At 36.6% G+C, this 7,878-nt stretch overlaps 1 long non-coding RNA gene across 1 annotated transcript in view; it reads left to right on the plus strand.

Moving 5' to 3' along the window:
• LOC111745377 overlaps positions 1–3,948 on the plus strand; it is a 56,574-nt gene extending 52,626 nt beyond the window's left edge. Inside the window, exon 4 of the long non-coding RNA XR_002782625.1 lies at positions 3,758–3,948. This is a non-coding gene — a long non-coding RNA (uncharacterized LOC111745377). The remainder of the gene's footprint in view (positions 1–3,757) is intronic.
• The last annotated feature ends 3,930 nt before the right edge of the window (positions 3,949–7,878 follow it).

Genomic DNA, 7,878 nt, shown 5'->3' on the forward strand with positions numbered 1-7,878 from the left:
TCAAAGTCTTCCAAAAAAATCAAAGAAGAGACAATACTTCTCAACACATTTTATGAGGTCAATAATACTCTGATACCAAAACCTGGTAAAGATAACACAAAAAAGAAAACTACAGACCAATATTTCTCATGAACACAGATGCAAAAATCCTAAATAAGATACTAGTGAACCGAATACAGTAACAGAATAAAAAGATTATACGCCATGGTCAAGTGGGCTTCATCCCAGAGGCACAGGGATGGTTCGACATACACGAATCAATTAATGTGATACACCACATAATTAAAAAATAAGAATTATATGATCATATCAATAGATGCAGAAAAAGTCTTTGACAAGATACGGCATCCATTTATGATCAAAACACTTATCGAAATTGGTATAGAAGGAAAGTACCTTAACATAATAAAGGTCATCTATGACAAACCCTCAGCCAACATTATACTTAATGGTGAAAAACTAAAATCCTTCCCTCTAAGATCAGGAACAAGGCAAGGCTGTCCACTATCGTCACTGTTATTCAGTATAACATTGGAGGTCCTAGTGAGTGCAATCAGGCAAGAGAAAGGTATAAAAGGTATCCAAAAGGAAACAAAGAAGTCAAACTGTCACTATTTGTGCATGACATGATTCTCTATATAGAAAACCTCAAAGACTACAAAAAAACACTACTAGAAACAATAAGCAAATACAGTAAAGTCTCTGGATAAAAAAATCAACATTCAAAAATAGCGTTCCTATACTCTAATAATGAAGTGTCAGAAAAAGAAGTGGAAAAAATAATTCCTTTTGCAATTGCAACAAAAGGAATAAAATACCTAGGAATAAATTTAATGAAACAAGCGAAGGACCTATATAATGAAAACTATAAGACCCTATTAAAAGAAATTGAAGAAGATACAAAGATATGGAAAGATATTCCGTGTTCTTGGATTGGAAGAATCAACATAGTTAAAATGACCATTTACCTAATTATACAGATGTAATGCAATCCCCATCAAAATCCCATCAGCTTTTTTTTAAAGAAATAGAACAAAAAATCATCAGATTTGTATGGAAGCACAAAAGACCCCGAATTGCCAAAGCCATCCTGAGAAAAAAAAAAATGAGGCTGGAGGCATCACTCTGCCTGACTTCAAATTGTACTACAAAGTGACAGTAATCAAAATGGCATGGTATTGGCAGCAAAACAGACACACGGACCAGTGGAACAGAAACGAGAGTCCAGAAGTCATCCCATATTTATATGGACAAATAATTTTTGACAAAAGAGCCAAAAACATACAGTGGATAAAGGAAAGTCTTTTCAATAAATGGTGCTAGGAAAACCGGAAAGCCACTTGCAAAAGAATAAAACTAGACTGTTGTCTATCACCACACATCAAAATTCACTCAGAATGGATTAAGGACCTGAATAGAAGACCCAAAACAATAAAATGCATGGAAGAAAACATAGGAACTAAACTCAAGGACCTTGGACTTAAAGAGGATTTTATGAATTTGATCTCAAAAGCAAGGTAAGTAAAAGCTAAAATAAATGAATGGGACTACATCAAACTAAAAAGCTTCTGCTTGGCAGAAGAAATTGTCAACAAGGTAAAGAGACAACCATCTCAATGGGAAAATATATTTGCAAGCAACACCTCCGATAAGGGCCTAATATCCAAAACATACAAAGAACTCATACAACTTAATAACAACAAAAAACAAATGATCCAATCAAAAAATGAGCAGAGGATCTGAACAGACGCTTCTCCCTAGAGAACGTATAAATGGCCTACGAATATATAAAAAGATGCTTGACATCGCTAGCTATTAGGGAAATGCACATCAAAACCACAATGAGATACCATCTCACACCTGTTAGAATAGCTATAATCAACAGGACAAGTAATGACAAATGTTGGAGAGGATATGAAGAAATAGGAACCCTCATACACTGCTGGTGGGACTGCAAATTGGTACAACCACTATGGAAAACAGTATGGAGGTTCCTCAAAAAACTAAGAATTGATCTACCATATGATCCAGCAATCCCTCTGCTGGGTATTTACCCCCAAAAAGCAACCAAAGTGTCCTACAATAGATGATTGGCTAAAGACGCTGTGGTACATATATACAATGTAATATTACTCAGCCATAAGAAGAGATGAAATACTGCCATTCGCAACAACATAAATGGACCAACATGGAGATAATCAAGCTAAGTGAAATAAGCCAGACAGAAAAAGTTGAAAATCACATGATATCACTTACATGTGGGATATAAACCTATAAGCAACAAATGAGCAGGACAGAGACTCATGGACATGGACTATAGGCTAGTGGTTACCAGAGGACTGTAGATTAGTGGTTACTAGTGGGGTGGGGGAGGAGGGGGGGAGGTAGATGTGGTAAAGGGGGTCAAATATAAGGTTTAGGGGAGGGCGAAGTGGGTAACGGGGATCAAATATATGGTAGCTGGAGGAAACTGGACTTTGGGTGGTAAACACAATAGAATATACAGATGTCAAGTGATAATGTACACCTGAAACTTATATAATTGTATTAACCAATGTTACCCCAATAAACTTAATTAAAAAATTTTAAAAAGTCAACCAACATGATTGAATTATTGTTTTTAAAAGCTAAATCCAATAGTTTATTAATTTATTTAATAAATATGTATAAGTTTCAAAAATAAATAAATAAATATACGATTTTAATTTGCCAATTATACCTCAATAAAGCTGAAGAAAAACAAGTAGCCTAACCAATCTGCCAGCAAGCGGACTCTTTAAAGAGCTCAGCTAGGGTAGATGTGTTTCTACCCTAGAGCCTCTGTATCTGCAAGAAGACTAGGTCGATCCTTCCTTGTCCTAGGCATTTCCCGAGTTGGTCTCTGCAGGTACCAGTGAAGAAATGTCCATTGGGTTCTTCCTTTTTATAGGGCAGGTAGGGCTCTGACTCATTAAGAATGACCAAGCATTCTGTGACTGAGCCGCCTGAGTGCAGAAAATCTACATTTTTTTTTTTTTAAATGTAGATAGTGGCTAATCACACTTCTTTATTTTATTTTCAATATAGCATTAGAATCTAAATTAAAAGATTATTATTACTTGTGTTAATTCATTTTATTTTAAGGCCTACAGGCTTCAAGAACTTTAAAAAGTGGTCTGTTAACTGGCTCTTTACAGAGTGGCTTTTGTTCAATTATTCTTAGGCTTTATCAGGGAGACCTAGACCAAAACTCTGATGTACAGAGCCAAGGATATTTACATGTGTGGTTAATATTAGCTGTTATCTTAGAAAGAAAAGTTGAACAGGTAGCTGTTCATTGGTATGTGTGGTTTATTTCTATATCCAGGGTTTCTAAATTCAGGACTCCTGTATAGACTTTCAGAAATGTAGTTTCTTGATTCCACTTCCCTTCTGATTTTCATACAAAAAGAAGAGGCATGCTGGTATGATTGTTTCTATGGGTTTGGTTAGCATTTCAGTTTTGAATCTGACTCTGTAGATCTCACTTTCTTTTTCTCTCATAGCTTGATTCACAGAGACTTTACTTACAAAGACCATTACAGACAGCCTTGAGGGAAATAGAGAAGACTAGTCCCTGAAAGGCAACCTGTGATGAGCAAGCAGGTGCATAAAGGGAGGGAGGTATGGTGTGAGGAGCCAGAGAACCACCTTCAGCAAGCAGACAGAGTGAACTCTCAGAGGCATCTCAGTTCTTTCTGGCCCCACATAAAGTCATTTTTTTTTTTTCTCGTTTCAGCTTTCCTCACCAGGCAGAAGCAAGCCCCAGTCCATGCCAGGAAATTGTTTTTGACTGGCAGACACAACAATGACAAGAATCAAGATTAAGGCCTGTGAGCAAAATGGAAATAAATGCTGAAAATTCCCCTACCCACCTTGAAAGGCTAACCTGGAGTGAGAGATTGCTTTCTCAGCTAGATTTATCTTTCCAGGTGTTTTGTAGAAGCCTAAGAGTCAGTCAGTGGGTGTGAGTCATCTGGCTGTGGTAAGATTAGAAATTCCTAAAACATGATATAGAAGTCCAGCATTTGGCAGGGAAAATGAAGGAAAGCAGCCCTCTATGAACTTTATCACCACCTTCACCCCTTGGGGGCCTAATTTTCTTTCTTAAATTTTGGACAGGTGCAGATAGGGACACCTGTTTTCTAATCTTCCTTTTCTCTGTTTCTTTTCTTCCGTTTTTCCTGATTCTGTAAAAGCAGAGGAAGTACATTTAAGTTGAATGTATAAAAGGTTATAATCAGGAAATCGACTTTTCATGTAAAAATGATTGAAAGAGGGAGAAAATGTAACAGGAGAGACAGAAGAGGTAGAGATAGAAAGAGAACTGGAAAGGAGAAGAGAGTAGGAAGGAGGTGAGGAACGGGTGACGGGGGTCGGGGGAGTTGGAGCGCCCCTGAGCCTGCAAACACCAATGGTGAGAAGAGGAGTCTGTGTTTATTTCAAAGACTAACTGGGAACACACTTTGCTAAATTGTGCTTTCCTATTTGCCCAGCTGTAACTAAAGAAAACAAAAGCTGTTGCAGGTGATATTTCAGGAAAAGGCAATTGCTGCAATTCACCTAATTTAAATTTTAAGACATTTAGTCGTTAAAAATCTGCCAGAGCAGAGTTTCTGTACGCTTGAAATTTCCACATAGCTTGGAGCCATGATAAGCTGGGCATCAGGTGTTTCTACTCCATAAGCGCTCTTCAGACTGCAGGTAAGTCTGGGTGAGAACAGTGTTTCTGGTGCCCATTCGAAGTCTCTTTGGCCTGCCTTCCTGAAGCAGAGTAATACAAATTTGAATTTAAAATGAAAATGAGCATCTTATATATGCCCTCTCTCTCTTTTTTTTTTTTTTTAATAGTATTCCATTTCATTTACAGAAGTCAAGGTTTCCTGTTTAACTACTAAATGTCTCTCTATCCCTTAGAGCCCAGGACTGGAAGAACGAAGATGAAAAAGTCAAGTGGGTTCTTAGAAGTGCCAAAGTACTTTTTCTCCTGTTATTATTATTATTTTTAATTTTTTTTATGGTGACATTGGTTAATGAAATCCAAGTTTTAGCTGTACATTTTAACAGTAAGGCATATGTATATTTACACTGTGTGTTCACCTCCCATAGTTAGATTTCTTTCTGTCACCATATATTTGACCCCTTTTACCCTGTCTACCTCCCCTGTCGCCTACCCCTTACCTTCTGGTAACCACTAGTCTATAGTCCATGTCCATGAATCTCTGTTTGTTTGTCCTGTTCATTTGTTGCTTTTAGGTTTCTATCCCACATATAATTATTTTTACTTTGAGGACACCTAGTGGTACTTTATTGGCGGTGTTTGTCAAAGGCAAACCGAAAGAAACTTCAGGATGTAGTAGTGGTGGGGGAACCTACTTTTCAAACTGACACTTTCACACTTTCGTCCAGGACTTTCCTTTCAGACTGAAGACAAAATTGCTATGGTCTTCGGTGATAAACAGGCCTTTGCCAGCTGTCGCTGCCAGATTCCCACTCCTACTTTACACAGTTATCAAAAAAATTCCCTTGTTCTAATTATTTCACAAGTGGTATTTAGTGAGCTCATTGTTTACTGACACCAATGACCTTTTTCTCTTTTTTTAAAAAAAAGACTACCAAATGGCCACAATCTGGTCAGTTCATCAACTAATGAACAATATTAATAGTCTGCTTTAGGTAGATGTTTTGAGGGGAATAAAAAGACAAGACAAAAATCTAGGTGAAAGGAAATTTTTTACCTCTTTACCTCTGGTGGTGAAGTATTCCTTCCTAGCTGTGTCCTCAGAGTCAATGACCTAATAATCTCTCTGACTCTCCTTTTCCTCATCTGACACATGGAAGTGAGTGTACTCAGTTCATAAGGTGAGTTGTTAGATTACTTGAAAACTTGAGACAATTCGCATAATGCCTAGTATCTGGTTGATATTAAATAATTATTAAGATCCTTCGCTCTCTATTCCCTTCACCAACCCCATACCTTGGACACGGCCCTTGTCGTAGTTGTCTTCTGGATGGAAGTGTTTACTGCTTCCCAGAACTCTGACAATGCCACTCTGATCCATCCCTGTTTGAGTCCAAGAAATAAGCACATCTCACAGTTCTGGTTCTAACTTGCAATTCAGATGTGCTGGCTTGCCCTGGATCTGTCTTACAACCCTATTCTATTAAGTCAAAGTAAATCACAGAAAGTTAAATCTGTGTAGGCAGTTTCCTACTAGTTATGATATCCAGCATCAAGACTGGCTATTTTAGTATTAAATTTCCTGATGGTTGTGATTCAAGAAGGAATGACACAATTAGCTCTTTGCCAGGGAAGCTATTGATATCTATTTTTCATGTTTGGCTTAAGTTTAGAAAAGATGGTTTCTACAATTCTTACTGCATTTACTGTAAAGTTCAAACATTTTAATATGGCCTCCAAGGAGTTATATTTCTATTCTCAACCCACCTCTCCAACTTCATCCTGAACCACACTTGGATTTGCTTATTATGTTCCTACACATTAATATTAAAAAAAATTTTTCATGAACCAATTGAGCTCTTTTTTTTTTTTTTTGCCTTGTGAAATTAGAGCATGAGTATTATTCTCTTCATCTAGCTAAGTCCTTCTTACACATTCTTTAGGATTAAGCATAAATGTTGCTTCCTTGGAGAGTTCTTTTCTGACCCTAATCTAAATTTGGTATCTGCCCTTATTCTTTTTCCTTATACTTCTCCTTCCTAGCAACTGTCATAATTTCCAGCTGTGTGTGTTTATATTTGTTTGTTTACTGTCTGTGTCCCCATTAGAAATGTATTCTCAGTAAAAATAGAGACATGTCTGTTTTGTTTATTTATTGTACCTAGCAAGATGTTTGTTTCATGTGAAGCACTCATTGAATGGTTGAAACCAATCCTATTAAAGAGAAAACTCCATGGATCATTTCCACATGCAAACATGACTTATGGTTTCCTTGACAAAGCTTTTGCTTTGTTCAGCAGTCTTCTGGGGAATCCCCTTTGCCTCAGAGATTATTTTTGGTTACTGATAGTTTCAAATAAACAAAAACTGGTTCCTAAGATCTCCTCAGAAGAATCTTTATCTTTCTAAAATGCTTTTCCCCCTTAAAACAAGCAATTCAATTAATGCTTCTTACACATTTTTTTTGGTATGTGCAAACTAATAACAGCTCAAATGACACTGGGACAAATTTCCATCACAACAGATAGCTTTGTGTAATGAAAAGAATTTTTACTCTCTCAGTCTGTGGATTGAGAGCTAATCCAAAAATCTGTCTGTCCTTTAGTCAGTGAGTAATGCACAATTCCATAGTCCTTAACTTTACATAGGACTAAGCCTTACCTACTAGTGTGCTATTAAATGCCTTAGTACTTCCAAAATTTGGTATTCACAAGCACCAGTGCATTAATAAAGTTCATTAAGGATTTGAATTTCTCCTTCTTTTAACACATCTGGTTGATACATTGTCTTGGCAATTGCAAAGCTCCCAGGCAACTAAAATTTTTCAGAAGTACATATTGTTAGCTATCATAGTATGATTTTGAAATTGGTTTTACATTTCATTTCCCATTAATATTGCTTGTTAAAAATTAAAATTGGTGTTTATTTAGCTTAATCATTTTCCACTTGACTTGTTGTAAATTGTTTGGTTAACCCTACAGTTTAAAGTGAGATATATTTAGATCACCAGCATTTCTCTAGACCTTAAGACTTACACACATTATAATTAAAATATGAATCATTTTGTCTTGGTTTGATTTCTCAGAAAGCAGAGCCTAAAACAAAGACTTCTGTACAAAGTTTATTTGGGAAGTGACTTCAAGAGTAAGAGAGTGGGGAAAGTGATACAGGAATGAGGG

Source organism: Pteropus vampyrus, unplaced genomic scaffold, assembly GCF_000151845.1.
Source record: "Pteropus vampyrus isolate Shadow unplaced genomic scaffold, Pvam_2.0 Scaffold153, whole genome shotgun sequence".
Lineage (NCBI taxonomy): Eukaryota > Metazoa > Chordata > Mammalia > Chiroptera > Pteropodidae > Pteropus > Pteropus vampyrus.